The sequence below is a fragment of the Physeter macrocephalus genome, chromosome 2 (genome assembly GCF_002837175.3).
Source record: "Physeter macrocephalus isolate SW-GA chromosome 2, ASM283717v5, whole genome shotgun sequence".
Lineage (NCBI taxonomy): Eukaryota > Metazoa > Chordata > Mammalia > Artiodactyla > Physeteridae > Physeter > Physeter macrocephalus.
In genome coordinates this window covers 55,238,506-55,254,629 of record NC_041215.1, presented here as the reverse complement: position 1 = coordinate 55,254,629, position 16,124 = coordinate 55,238,506, and the positions used below count along the sequence as shown (strand labels likewise).

Genomic DNA, 16,124 nt, shown 5'->3' with positions numbered 1-16,124 from the left:
CACATGCCGCGGAGCGGCAGGGCCCGTGAGCCATGGCCGCTGAGGCTGTGCGTCCGGAGCCTGTGCTCCGCAACGGGAGAGGCCACAGCAGTGAGAGGCCCGCGTACCGCAAAAAAAAAAACGAAAAAAAAAAACCCAAACAAACAAAAAAGAAAAATATAAAACTCTACAGATAGTGGCCACCATAAATCCTTGGTAAGCACCCTCAGTTTGGGCCTCAGTGACGCCTGGTAATCCTATTAGCTTTTCCTCTTTAGCTCTCTCAACCTCACTAGTGATTGTTTCAAACATTCCTCACTTCTCTAAAAACTCTGTCCTTACCAGCTCTTCCCTCATTCCCAGCAGAGCATATAAAGTGCTGGTTAAAAGGAAAAAAAAAAAAAAATCACTGCCCTTAGATGAGATGAGAACTCAGCTCCCTCAATTTTCTACCACCAATGCTACAAACTACTATTCATAGATTTCCAACATTTCTTCTTCCCTCCTCTTAGTATGGAAAGGTATTTCTTTTCGTGCTCTGGTCTTTTAGTCTCACTTCTCTTACCTGTTTATCATTTCTGTTGTTAATTTGTTCAGTCCCTCTATTACCCTTAGCAGTTAAACATGCTTAAGTCTCTCCAATTATTAAAAGAGCTCTCCTCCAGTCTCAGGTTCTCTCCAGCTAGTACCCTTTTTTTCTCCTTCTTTTTTACAATCAAACTCCATATAAGAGTGGAGACATCAACTGTCTCCTTTTCTCCACCTCTCACTTACTACTCAATTACAGCAACTAGGCTTCCATTACCATTAATTTAGGTCATTAATTAATATTTATATTGGCAAATTCAATGACACTTTCTGATCATTATTTTTCATTGCTTCTCAGGAGCTTTTGACTCAGCTCTTTCTTTGCCTTGGAGACACCAAATAGTTTTCCACCTGTCTCACTGACTGTTTGTCTCCTTTACGTTCTCTTCATCATCATTGGTTCTCAACTTTGGCTGAATCACTGGGGAAGCTTTTGAAACATAGGATATCTCAGGACACATCAAGATTAACTGAATCACAATCCTGGGAGTATGGAGCCTAGGTACCATATTTTTAGAAACCTCATTAGGTGATTCAGACACAGTGTGAAAATTAAGAACCTCTGCCTTAAATGTTGTCCACAGGGCTCTGCCACAGGCCCTCTTTCCTTCTTACAGTATGCATGTACAAACTCACCTACTCTTGTGGCTTACGTTACGATCTATATGCTGATAAATCCCAAATCTGTATCTTCAGCTCAGATCTCTCTTCTGATTTCTAGCCCTAGCTATGTATTCAAATCTTTCATTCAGACAGAAACACTCTGATGGTTTATATGTTTGTATGTCTCGAACTCAAAATATCTCAAACTGAATTAATCACTCCCTATCCCCCAAATAACCCACTTATTACTGTTCTTCCAATGAACTACTAAATTCCAACAACTATAACTCTTAAATATCTCTCCAATTTATTACTTTCTATTCCTATTCTTCCTACAGGTCACCATCATTGCTTAACTGGACTGATACTAGAGATTCTTAACTGGCCTCGCACCTACAATCTTGCTCTCCTTCAATCCATACTCTTCACTGCAACCAGAATGATTTTTCTAAAATGCAAACTTTATTACATTACTCTACTCACGTTGCTCAAACTTTATCATGCTTTAAACCTTCCAGTGGCTTCTCCTCGCCTTCAGAATACTTTTGAAATACCTTAACACAACATATAAAGTCCTTTATGAATGTGCCCCTGCCTGCCCTCCCCCTACATTCAAAGCTCAAATACTGAATTTCCAGTTCTTTGAAGGGTCATCCTTCTCTCTCCTCTAGGCACTGGTACAAGATTATTCCTACCTGAAATAATTTTTCCATGTCTTTACTGGTCTAGGTAACTACTTATTTTTCAGGTCTCAATTTAAATGCCACAGCTTCCAGGGAGGCCTTTCCTATGTCCAGTCCGTGGTACAGGGCAGTGGCAGAGCTGGTGCTCAACAAATAGTCAAATGTACCTCCTCTGCATTTTCTAGCATGCCTTCCAGTAAGGTTGGGGGAATCAGGTTGATTTCTGGCCAGTAAGATGAGAGGAAAAAGAAGTAAACAACTTACAGGACTGTCCTTAAAAATGTCCAATTCTCAAGGGGCTTCCCTGGTGGCGCAGTGGTTGCGCGTCCGCCTGCCGATGCAGGGGAACTGGGTTCGCGCCCCGGTCTGGGAGGATCCCACATGCCGCGGAGCGGCTGGGCCCGTGGGCCGTGGCCGCTGGGCCTGCGCGTCCGGAGCCTGTGCTCCGCAACGGGAGAGGCCCCAGCAGAGGGAGGCCCGCATACCACAAAAAAAAAAAAAAAAATGTCCAATTCTCTACTTCCTACTTCCTCTGTCATGACACCTGAAGAAGCCACCTGAAGAAGCAAGATGGAGGAGAAATGCCTGATATAAACTAGATATTACTTGTATGAAAAGCAAATTCCTTGTGTAATAAATTACTGAGATATCTGGGTTAATTTGCTACCAAGATTAACCTAGCCTACACTTACTAATAACAATAACAGGGTTTCCGCTATATACTCCCACAGGACTGTACTACTTAGCATAGTTTGTTATTGCTTACCTGTCTGTCTGCCCAGATAAGACTCTCAGCATTTTAAGGAAAAGTTTTGTGCTTCTCCTGTTCCCTGCCTATGACTAGAATGTAGCATAGTGCTTGAAACTTATAAGGAATTAAGAAAATATTCTGGTACATGAATGAATGGATCAATATAACCTACTTTGTTTAGTAGAATACTGTAGTACCACCAGTTTGAATTTGTAAGTAATACTATATACCAGATATTTTATCTGCCAGTATTTTTTCTATATCTTTTATTTTTAGTTAAAAGCAGCTATATATATTTTGTATCCTGTTTTAATTTTTTTCACTAAACATGATGATGTACCTTTGTTATTACAAATTCATCATAAACATCATTTATAATGAGTACATAATAATCCTTTATATTTAAATATTGTCATGCACCTAAACATGTCCATGTTCATGGACATTTAGGCAGTTTCCTGCAAACAATTTTAGATGAAAGATAGTTTCTATCCTTGTTCAACTCACCTTTTGAAAATAATTTCTCTCACATTTTAAAGGTTTCATTTTCTTTTATACTGTAGTTTCCCTCAAAGCTAGAATTTTGTCTTAAAATTCTTATACATTTATGGTATGCCTTACTAGATGCCTTGAATTAAAAAAACATTGATAGTATGTATTGATTAAATTTTTAATGGGGAAAAATTGAAGCTATCAATTCCAAAACAAAGGGTACTACCAGAAACTGCATAAATAAGACATCTAAAAAAACAAAATATAAACCCAATTATACTACAATTAAGAGGAACATAACAGAAATGGAGACATAGCATTGACTCTGATGATTCTCTTGTTCCTCCTCCACTCCATCATAATTCTCCAAAGATAAATGAAATTTTGATTCTAAGGACAGTAAGAGCCAAGGAAAGCACAATGCCTGGCATCAGTAGATCCAAGTTCAAGTTCTGGCCACTTCATTTAGTAGTTGTACGGCCTGATGCATAATCTCTCTGTATTTATATTATTTTTGAGAGAGGTGTGTCTCTTTTTACAGCAGAGTTTCTCAGCCTAACACTACTGATATTTTTGGACTGGCTAACTCTTTGTTGTTGGGGGCTGTCTTGTGCACTGTAAGATGTTTAGTGCAGCATATCTGACCTCTACACACTAGATGCCAGTAGTAATATCTTGTTACTCTCAGGTGAGGACAATCAAAAATATCTCCAAACATTGTGCAATGTGCCATGAGGAGTTGAGAACCACTGCTTTAAGATAAGGAAGAACAATACTTTATAGTTCTATAGCTTTTTCAGCCATTTTCCCCCCATTTTTTCCAGAACATCTAACAAATTACCAGGTTAAATGTTCATGGTCTGTCTGCCTCATTTTCCTTTTCCTTCTCTGTTCTCTTGTAATTAGCTTTTAAACAGTCAAAAGCATATCAAAGAAAGAAAGAAAAGGAAAAGTGTAAATGTTAAACTGATTATACAATTTGTCCTGGGGTAATTAAAATTTGATAATATTGCTCTTTTAACTCTTAACAATATTTCAATGACTTTTCTATATTCTCTTTTAAGAAGAAAAGGGTACTTCAATTTCCCTTCTCCCTCACATGGTGGCTTTATAGCTCAGGGATCCCAATTAACATTTAACACTTGCAAACACTGAAAAACACCTGAAACTGCTTCTTCACTCTGAAATTTTTTTTTTTTTTTTTTTTTGTGGTATGGGGGCCTCCCTCTGCTGTGGCCTCTCCCGTTGCGGAGGACAGGCTCCGGACGCGCAGGCTCAGCGGCCATGGCTCACGGGCCCAGCCGCTCCGCGGCATGTGGGATCCTCCCAGACCGGGGCGCAAACCCGGTTCCCCTGCATCGGCAGGCGGACGCTGAAATTTTTTTTTTTCCAACTCTGTTGAATGTAGCAAGAATACTTCAAAAATAATCTAACTCAAATTAATGGAATTAATTTAAAAATGAGTATTATGCATGGAGACATATATTGCTCACAGTAATTTGTATTTATACTATTTTACACACTCTCAAAACACTTTATAAATGTTAAATCTAATTATTAAATGTTCCCACCTTTAATAAGAAAGGAATAAATTTTAAGCACCTGAAAATAAAGTCTTCAAATGAAAGTATTTCCTTAAAATACACCCTATATTACTAAAGCACTTTAATACTAAATAAATCAAGTGTACTTTTTACTTACATACAGATTGTATATGTATTAAAGGGATTAAATAATGCAACCAATAATATAAAATATGACAGGCGGTCAACTATAAATCATTTCCCAGCAATTACATTTAATTTTGTATTCCCTTCAAGATCTAATGTAAAAATAACATAAGGAAGTAGTTTTAATTTCTAAAGCAACAGAGTATGGGGAAATTTGTCCACTCTCAAACACTTCTTTAAATAATGTTATCTTAATATTCACTGTGTTCTTTCAAGAATTTAAAAATGAACATTTCTATGACAAACAACATTTTCCCACCTGTTAAAAAGAGTTGCTGAATCTGGATTTCTTAATTGTGATCCAAAATTTTCAAGTGATTAGGCATATGCTGAGAGTAATGTTAACCTTTTAACTATATTTAGTGAAGAAAGAGTATAACTTGTGGTAATTTTATTTTTCATTTATTATTTATACCCTGCTAGCTTCCAGTAATGTTTTAAGATGATCCACGTGGTCTTTTACACTGGCGTTATGAGGCAGCATCCAATGGTAGAAAAAGCACTGGCTTTGGAAATAGACACACTTAGGTTTGAAGCCTGTCTCTGGCATAGTACCCATGGAATTTTGGTCAAGTCACTTATCTTACTCTCTGAATAGCAGATTCTATACCTATTAGCTCTGATACTTGTATGCACCTGGCTTGTGGCTGCCATTCCATAAGTTACAATACATTTCTCCCTCTTCAAAAATGGTTAGACTTTTAGAAAATTAAGCATATTATTTTTTACAATATTCTCTTCTAGATCAAAAAAGATAAGGCTTTGGTACTGTGCCTGATAGAAAAAACATCAATATCTCAAAATATCAATGCAGATGCCATTCTGGATTCATTCTTTTTTTTGAACTACTTTATACGTACTCATACCACTAAACTTAGCTGAACACTACTTAATGGGTACATATGAAAATGACAGTAAAAATCAATATTTCAAGACAGATAAAATTTAAGTGGGACTGTGAAAATATTTTAATGTCCCTGAGTAAACCTTCAGTTTAGAGCAATGGGCTTCAAATACAGGGCTCTGTACTTAATTTTCCTTCTAAGATCTATAGGAGATACTAGATTATACTAATCCTTAGAATGCCAATGCACTTCTTTGATCAAGCTTTGTCTGCAACTTATTAAAAATTTAATTACTGTTTGGAGCAGATGGTCTCTGTTTTAATAAAAAAGAGACTGCGAGGTCCCACCTCCAGAGTTTCTGATTCAATAGGTCTTGGGTAGGTCCTTGGAATTTGCTTTTCTATCAAAGTCCCAGGTGATGCTGATGCTGCTAGCCAGGTTATTTTAGCAGGCTATAAGAACCACTGGTCCAGATAGCTCTAAATCTATATTATTCCTAGTTTTCTGTAATCTGAATAATCTGTTATATTTTCTAGACACAATTCATTCATTATTTCTACAGCTATTTCTTGGCTAGGCTGTTTAAGGTTCTGGTGATTAAGTGGTGAACAAGATAGACAAGGTTCCTGCTCTCATGGAGCTTACATTCTATTAGTTAGGGGGACAATAAATACATAAATAAACAGAAAAATACAGGATAGTAGTAAGTGCCATAAACAGAATTAAAACAAGGTAATGTGACTTGAGTGATTTCTTTAGATTTGGTCGTGGTTGGAGAAGACTTTTCTAAGGAGTTAACATTTAAGCTGAGATCTGACTAACAAGAGCCACCTATGGAAAGACTGAGAGAAGAACATTCTAGGTAGAGGCAACAACTTGTATAAATGTCCTGAAGGAGAAACAAGTTTGGTATGTCAAGAAATAGGTTTAATTTGGATTGCAAATGAGGGTAGATACTCAGGGGCCAAGTGAATCACACAGTATCATTTGGGATGAGGTAAATAGTTTGGAGAGTTTTCTGTAAGCGAAGACCTCCAATACACCATACTGAAAAATTCTGCCATTGGAGTACAAATAATAAATACTGTAATTAATCTGATGGCATTGTATCTGTAAGAAAAGGTCTCACTGTCTCACTATATAATAATAGAATATACCACTAATTGGTCAAAGGATACTAGGCATGGTCTAAAAAATTTAGGGCTAAAAACAAAAGTCAGAAGCTCAGAAGGCTCTGTTACCTATTAGCCATGTGATCTAGGACATGGTAAAATCTTCAGTTCTCTGGATCTCAATTTCCTCATCTATAAAAGGGAACAGAGTAAGTATCTCCAAAACTGTTATGAAGATTAAGCAAGATAATGAATATATAATACCCAGTAATTACCCATTATTTTGTGGGTACTTCATAAAATGTTATTCCAGATCAGTCTCTTCTGCTCTTCCAGATAAATTCATCAGATCAAAGCAATGAAAGAAGAATTGAAACATGCTAAGTTTTCAAGAAAACTCTTTCTTTTGTATCTGAATTTCCATAGCTTCAACTTCCTAATAATCCCATATCATTTAGTGTTTGTATCTGAATGTTTAGATGTTACAAAATAATAAACCTAAGAATAGCATGTACTTTAAATCAACATACAAAAACCTATACACCAAATAAATGTTGCTCTATTCAAAGTACAGGATTACAGGGACTTCCCTCACGGTCCAGTGGTTAAAACTCCATGCTCCCACTGCAGGGGGCATGGGTTTGATCCCTAGATCCCTAGTTGGGGAACTCAGATCCCACATGCCACAGGGTGCGGCCAAAAAACCCCAAAAAACAAAGTATAGGATTACAGGGCTACATTGTTCCGAACAGCTTTGAACCTTCTCTTCTAGAACTACTGTAAGAATCTATTTAAAAGCCCAACAGAATTCTACTGATTTTAAACTTTCACTTGTTTTTGACCAAGAAACAAAGCACAAAAACAAAACTTTGCTTATTAGACATTACTCAGAAAGACAGTTGCTTGTTAATTCAAACTTAGCCCTCAAAAAATGACTGATAGGGCTTCCCTGGTGGCGCAGTGGTTGAGAGTCTGCCTGCCGATGCAGGGGACACGGGTTCGTGCCCCGGTCCGGGAAGATCCCACATGCCGCGGAGCGGCTGGGCCCGTGAGCCATGGCCACTGAGCCTGCGCGTCTGGAGCCTGTGCTCCGCAACGCTAGAGGCCACAACATGAGAGGCCCGCGTACTGCAAAGAGAAAAAAAAAAAAAAAAAAAGACTGATAATACAGATAACATTCAAAATGATGTCATACATTCAAAATGATGTCATACTGTTTAGACAACCTAAGGAGTTCCAAAAGTATTTACGCAAAGCAACAGCACTGAAATAAGTACATAGCCTCGCATATGATTACTTTCTAAGAAAAGATACTTGTCTGCATGGATAGTTTCTAGGATATTTGTTTAAAAGCAGTGTACCAATATGTACATTATGTGTATACATACAAGACAGAGTGAAATTGGGAAATCATTTATAGGAAAAGGTACTAATGGGTGTATTCCTTAGGAAACTGACTTGTCATATAAACTAATAATCTGCAAGAAAATAAAAGGTCATGATGGACAAGAAGCCATGCTTCTAGCTTTTCTAACTTCTCAGTAGTAGTGCCCTAATATTCTTTCTTCCTGGTGTCAGTTACTTAATAGCTCACCTATCACGTAGTTTTGAATAAAAACTTTTTTATGAAAGGAAAATTGAAAGACAGAGAAGAGTTAAGTGGATAGTTCAAAATTAAAGGCAAAGGTAAAGTGGTACATAAGAAAGAAGGGAAAACAGTCGCATTACTTCCAAATAAACATGAGAATTACAGATGGTATAAATGGAAAAGGATTAGGCAAAGCAGTTTCTAGAGTCTAAAGGTGAAAAGAATGATAGGGAAGCCAGAAGAAGCAAAAACAACTCCATCTCCACCCTGCATCCTGTTGGTTAAAGGAGCCTTTAGCAATGGTCTGGGCCTGTTGGAATTGCTACTCTCATTGCATGATGGGATAAGTGAGACTCAGAAGTCACAAGAAGGCTGCAGTAGGGGTGTGTTTATGTTTGAGGACTGGCCAAGATGGAGTAAAGGAGATAGGTACAATTTAAAAATATTTTCTATAGAAACACTGCTAATATTATGCCTTAAATACACTATGGATTGATTAAAAGGACATAATACCACCAAGCATAACCACCAGGTAAAACAGCATTTCTATGATAAACAGATTCTGAGTGAAAAAACTGATATACAAATTACAGACTGCCTGTATTACTCTCTTCAGGATGATGAGGCCTATCATAGTTAACAATTACTAAGTATGTGACCCCAGGGTCACATGACTAAAACTACTAACAGACACAATACCTCTCACTCAAAACCACTGGGACTAGCAGAATTTCAGCACTGATATATATGTATTTTTTTTTTTAATTTTAGAAAGGTAATATAGTGCATATAGTATATATGATGTGACATCCCCAGAGGTGACTGAGGCAGCACCTGAGAATCAAACACATAAATATTTCTGCAGTAAAATATAGTAGTATTCACATATGGGAAACATAAAGCCTACAAAGAGCCTCACATAAACTCAGTTCTGGATTTGCGACCAACTGAGTTAAGTTCAAGTCAGATTTTGCTGCCTTAACTAAATACACTTTTACTTAATTTTTATTTAAAAAGTGTGAGTTCCCTCCCTCCCCCCTCTGAACTTTTTAAAGTTCAGAATTATAGATAAGGGACTATGGACACGTATCAGTATCTGCAAATGTTACTCTCTCAACGTGATCCATGGTCACCTTTAAAAAAGAAAATTTGGGGGGGCTTCCTAACTAGCTAAAGACTATGTGACAATAGCCAAAAAGCTTTTAAAAGCCCTGGATATCAGAAATTGTTCTAGTGTCCAAGGAATCTTGCAAAGGTTTCAAAGGCTGAGGTAATAACAACAGTTTCTCTTGGACTGGATGTTAGAAAATGGCATTATTCAAAATATGAGATTTAGATTAGCTTCTCTGCCACAATCAACAATAATTACTATAATAATTATAACAGTGATGTGGGAAATCTTGCTTTACACTGGCTGCCAAGAAAACCAGCCATTCCTTGTTTCCTCACACGCAAGCAGAAATGCCCTCAAACTGGACAGTGTTTCTTAACCCTGCCCTTGTTTCAGTGGTCAGGACCTGCTGTGTTGGCTACTCAGACCAAATACATTTTTGTGACACAGAGGATCCATCCCTGGGTCAATCTGCCTAGTGTTTCCTTCTCCCTCCTTCCTACTGATCCCTTTTCTGCCAGCTTCTTAGTAGCTGGAACCTACTCACTTCTGCTTTCAGGGGCTTCTCTGACTTAAAATTAGACTCCACCTTCTATTATTTGAGAATTTATATTCTCTCCAGGGTAGCTAATTTTCTGCTTGAAGCTCTGTGTTTGCAGAAACCCTCATTATCTGTCACCTCTTATCAGCCTAAATCAGCTTTGGTCCCAGGCTTCTCTTGGCCTGCCACATCCTGTGCCATTGGTAGGAAAAGAAATGCTGTTACTCTTCTGAAAGTATTGGTTTACAGTTATAAAATATGTACTCCTTCTATGTTTTTTCTCTTTCACAGATCTCCCCATCAAATTCCATAATCAAATACAATGGAAGCCATTAGCCAAATATTTTGAAAAAAGACAAAAATGTTATATTAGAAAAAAAAGAACAAATTTAAAGACAATCAAAAATGTTTACTACAACTCTTTAAAAATCCAGTCATTAACAGTGTCAATTCTCAACCAAATAGATAAGGAAAAATGATGGCAACAAGAAAATGCTATTAGTTGGAGATGGAGGATAGGGGAGTGGATTGTTTGAGAATGAGAGAAAAAGGCCTCAGGGGGGGAAAAAAAATCAGCCACCACTAAATGGCAAAAATATTCTATAAATAGTAACAAGATAACCTGTATTTACATAATGGCTTTCTTCCAAAGAATTCATGTGATTTATTTTTTTTAAGGTGAAGACAATTTTTTCTTAAAGAAGATGAGCCAATATAGGGTAAGCTTGAATCACTCTTAAAAGTATATATTTACACAGTGAAGGTTAATCGCTTGGTTCTAAAAAACAGAACAAAAAACACAGCCTATTAAAGACATTGTTTTTTAATCTGAGACAAAGACTTTAACAGGCCCAAGTTTCCACTGAAAGATCAATGTAACATGATGAAAAATTTATACATACTGAAATAATGACTTGGAAATCAACAAACATTATACTGAAATATTTAAATATTTTAAAAAGTTATATTTTAAGAGGTAGAAAATAAGGGAAAATATTAACTAAGATCTGTCAAAATTGTTTTATTTATTCAATGGCTATTATAATATAGTATCTTTTGTTTTATATGTCCTTGTTTGGGGAATATTTTAAATTCTAGTTGGGTGAATTTTATAATCCCAAAATAAAGATGAAGCTTCAGTTAGGCATGTCACAGGGAGTTGGTGGCATCTTATATGAGAAGAGAAGCATGGAAAACGTTAGTTAAGTGATTTGCCCAATATTAATGGCAAAACGAGGCAGAGATCTTGTTATTTGACTTCAAGTCCAATGCTTTTAAGTACTACATAAATCTGTATTCTATAAAATGAAACTAAGTATTAAATTGCAAACAGGCAAAAAAAGACTTTATATAGTATTTCTAAGCCAGGTTTTCAATTTTTTTGTGCAATCTTTATCTAGCAGAAAAAAGTTTCCTGATAGAGAAAATGTGAAGGATTAAAAAATATTTTTTATAAATGATATAAACAATGGATAAAAAGAGAAATATTTCAATAAGGGTATGGTGGAATACAGGGCCTTGACTGGGATGCTCTATATCTAATTTTGGGGTGAAATATGTTAAGTGACTATTATAAAGTGAAAAATATACAAAATATACTTGGGGGAAGCATGTATGATATCTTTCCATCTTCTCATTTAAAAAATTTTTAACAAAGTATGTTTAGTGACTCTCAATCAAGCAGAGGTTGATTTAAAATCATAAATAATACTAACATGCAATCAGTCCTTTTACAAAAATATTTTCCACTTGAGAGTATTTCCCAATGTTTCAAAAGTCATAATCTCTTTCATAATCAAAATCAACCAACCAAAAAGTGGCTTTGTGAATATGGTTATATCTTGATTTTTGAAACAAAATTCCTTAACATATTACAGAGCAGATATACTGGATGGTTAGTAAGAGCTAAGGGGCAACATAAATTTTATACATTTGACTTTTAATTTCACTTGTGGTGGAAATCAGCAAATATGAGCAATAACAGAGTTCAGATTCTGGGACTGAACAGACTTGGATTTGAACCTCCACTCTCTCACATAGTGCCTGAATAACTATGGCCATTGACTTCTTTGTGCCCATTTCTTCATAAATTTGTTGTGAGAATCATAGGAAATCATGCCTAAGTGGCCAGGAAGAACATAGGTTACAATTATTAACAAGATTTTTATAGGGGATAACTTACTCATTTTGTTGGAAACATGCCAAATGGTCCTGAAATTATGCCGAGGCTACCAGCAAAAAGGTAAGATTATCTTATTCCTTTGTGGGTTGCAAACGCACAAGACGGTTCTGTAATAAAAACCTACTTCCCCTGAAATCACATGCAGATTAAGGAATGCAAGTATAACAATTGTATAAGTATGAGGTTAATGTTTAATCCTTCAACTGGACAGAAAACTCTGTAAGGTTTCGGACCATGTTTGTTTCTTTTACCACTCACCCTAATACCCAGCACAGCTCTGGTGCATGGTAGTGACTCAGTAAATATCTGTTGAATGAATAAGTGAATGAATGAGCTAATGTCAATCAGAGAAGACACAGAAAGGCCAAAAGATGAATAATGGGAAATATGACCATCTGAGATGAACAACAATCAACAATGAGATGCTGGTGGTCCTGGGAAAATGGCAAAGACCCTGAGGAGTTTAGAGAACCTGTGAGAGTCTAAAGGAATAAAGAGACTTGAAGGAAGCTTGACAGAGAGATGGATATGTGCTCTACGAAAGGGAAGGTACCACAGAAAACACTGAATGAGTGACAAGAATCAGAAAATTCGGGTTTCATAATGAGAGATCCTGTCATATAAACATTCCAGTGGTTCTGGAGGGAGCAGTTTCAGCCTAAAACTATACAGGTGTGGGACTAGAGAAAGGAAATTATACTTTCACAAAGTCTAAAGGATCCATGAAAAATGCCTCTGGTTTTGCACAAGAAGGGCAAGATATTTCCTTAAAGAGGAAAGAAGCATGGAAGGACACAGCAACCAAAAAGAATGAGGCTACAGAACAAAAGAAAGCAGAAAGATTCAGAAGAGTCTAAAAATTATTTACATAGTATCACACTAACGAATACAAGGAAATGAGTATACTGGCCATGAGGAATATTAAATGATTTACCTCCTAAATTAATGTAATCAGCTTCAAAATGAGCAGTTACTGATATTTTGTATGGTTTGTGTGCTAAGATACCTGAAATTCCCCCACAAAAGCATTAGTGACAGTGCAGTAGGCACTATGTGGAAGAAACAGAAGGATTAAAGCTATGATTCTGGGGTGGACCCAGAGTCGGGTGCATCAGGTCATCTGAGCATGCACGGAACCACCTGGGAAGGCTTCTGAGTGAGTGCCGCCTTGGGTTGTGCTGCAATACAGGGTCCATTTACGGAAAGCAGATTAGGATTTATGGGATGTGCCTATCACCTCTCTGCCCTGCTAACCGTACAGCAGTCCCTTGGTATCTGCATGGGAGTGGTTCCAGGACCCGATGTGGATCTGCAGATGCTCAAGTTCCATAGTCGGTCCTTCCACAAATGTGGAACTTGCCGATACCAAGGGCCAACTATACTCTCATTCCTCCTCAGAGCCAGATGTTTTGCTACGAGCAATGGGGATGTAACTGCTTATCAAGGTTGATTTTGCTTGGCTCCATGTTGATACATTCTCTATAGTTCAAGGTATCTTTAATCTTTGTGACAAATTTCATATTCCTCTGGTTTTACAGCTTAAACCAGGGGAGACAGTAAGGGAACAGAGAACATAAGTAATTTACACTGGAACATAATTAATTAGGAGTTAACTGCATATCTCATATGTTATTTATTTGCTCATTCAAAATATACTTATTTTGCTACTACTATATCCCAGAACGATTATAAATGCTAGGGATATAACAATTTAAAAAGACAAGAACCCCATCCTCGCAGAGTTTTTATTCGGGTGTTTGGGGGAACGCAAAGGTTTGGAGACAACAAACAAGTTAACATTTATTTAACCGCTTTTACATTGCCTAGAACTCTGACTCTATGAGCCATGAGCTGCTTCTTACACTGATACATACTCTAAAGGAAGTATGGTCTTCTGGGTACTTGAATTATCCTTACATTTGATATAAGTGCCTTTGAAATATTTGCCATAATTAGAAGCAGCAAATGCTTTTCTATATTTAATCCTAGCTTCTTTTATTGAATTTTGTAAAAACATATTTATTCTTCTCATCATAAAAGTAACAACCATATTACAGAAATATTGGAATCTAGAAGAAAGGGAAAAAACGGCCCTAATTTTAGCACCCTAATACAAATCATTCAGGATTTCACTACATTTCCTTCTAACATTTTTAATGTTTAAATAGTTGTATCTTTACAGAGTTGTAATTATAATATGTAATACTTTTGAATTTTTTGTTTTCTTTTAAGCATTTTCTCCTTACTTCATAATTCTTGTTTACTTTAAAATTTAGTAGATCCAAAACAGAAATGATACAAATGAACATATTTACAAAACAGAAACGGACTCACAGACTTAGAGAATGAACTTATGGTTACTAGGGGGGAAGGGTGAAGGGAAGGGATACTCAGGGAGTTTGGGATTGACATGTACACACTGCTATATTTAAAAAGAATAACCAACAAGGACCTACTATATAGCACAGGGAGCTCTGCTCAATGTTATGTGGCAGCCTGGATGGGAGGGGAGTCTGGGGGAAAATGAACACATGTATATGTATGGTTGAGTCGCTTTGCTGTGCACCTGAAACTATCACAACATTGTTAATCGGCTATACTCCAATATAAAATAAAAAGTTTAAAAAAATTTAGTAGATCCACAAATTAGCAAAAAAGCCACATATGTATTTACCTTTCTCCCAGACCATCTAAAAACTTTAAGAATGAATGTAGAGAACGGAGCCCGTGTTTCCGCACAGCTGGAACTCCCAGCTTGGGGTCTCTTCCCTCCACCGTCACGGAACTGCCCCGGAGCCCGAGGGGAGGGCGGCCTCACCGAGGCTGCTGGCTCTGGAGGGGCTGCGGCAGACGAAGCCGCGACAGGCCCGGGGACCACGGGCCGGTTGCTTCAACAAGTAACTTAAAAACAAAATGGAAAAACAAGGAGGTTTGTGCCTGAGATCATGTTGATGTGAAACCAGGGATGGCCACCTTGTATCAGCCACGTGGATGAAAGGCTCTTGGTGCTGCAGCCAGGAGTCAGTGCTGTGCCTCTGAGGTGGGAGAGCCAACTTCAGGACACTGGTCCACAAGAGACCTCCCAGCTCCACGTAATATCAAATGGCGAAAATCTCCCAGAGATCTCCATCTCAACACCAACACCCAGCTTCCCCAACAACCAGCAAGCTACAGTGCTGGACACTGTACAACAAACAACTAGCAAGACAGGAGCACACCCCCCCCCAACCAGAACACAGGCACTAGTACCCTCCACCAGGAAGCCTACACAACCCACTGAACCAACTTTAGCCACTGGGAACAGACACTAAAAACAACGGGAACTACCAACCTGCAGCAGGCAAAAAGGAGACCCCAAACACAGTAAGATAAGCAAAATGAGAAGACAGAAAAACACACAGCAGATGAAGGAGCAAGATAAAATCACACCAGACCTAACAAATGAAGAGGAAATAGGCAGTCTACCTGAAAAAGAATTCAGAATAATGATAGTAAAGATGATTCAAAATCTTGGAAATAGAATAGACAAATTGCAAGAAACAGTTAACAAGGACCTAGAAGAAATAAAGAGGAAGCAAGCAACGATGAGCAACACAATAAATGAAATGAAAAATACTCTAGATGGGCTCAGTAGCAGAATAACTGAGGCAGAAGAATGGATAAGTAACCTGGAAGATAAAATAGTGGAAATAACTACTGCAGAGCAGAATAAAGAAAAAAGAATGAAAAGAATTGAAGACAGTCTCAGAGACCTCTGGGACAATATTACACGCACCAACATTCAAATTATAGGAGTCCCAAAAGAAGAAGAGATAAAGAAAGGGACTGAGAAAATAATTGAAGAGATTATAGTTGAAAACTTCCCTAATATGGGAAAGGACATAGTTAATCAAGTCCAGGAAGCACAGAATCCCAGACA

General features: G+C 37.4%; 1 protein-coding gene across 11 annotated transcripts in view; it reads right to left on the bottom strand.

Annotated features, from left to right (window-relative positions):
• Nucleotides 1–16,124, bottom strand: part of MBD5 (methyl-CpG binding domain protein 5) — a 421,526-nt gene that overhangs the window by 349,402 nt on the left and 56,000 nt on the right. For 2 of the 11 annotated variants that reach the window (XM_055087736.1, XM_055087732.1), the window contains exon 2: nucleotides 14,880–15,106. The exons of 8 other annotated variants lie outside the window; for them this stretch is intronic. The gene's annotated coding sequence lies outside the window, so the exon portion shown is untranslated. Of the gene's footprint in view, nucleotides 1–6,912; nucleotides 6,973–14,879; nucleotides 15,107–16,124 lie in introns of those variants that run through there. One more of the 11 variants, XM_055087738.1, reaches the window with a different exon arrangement.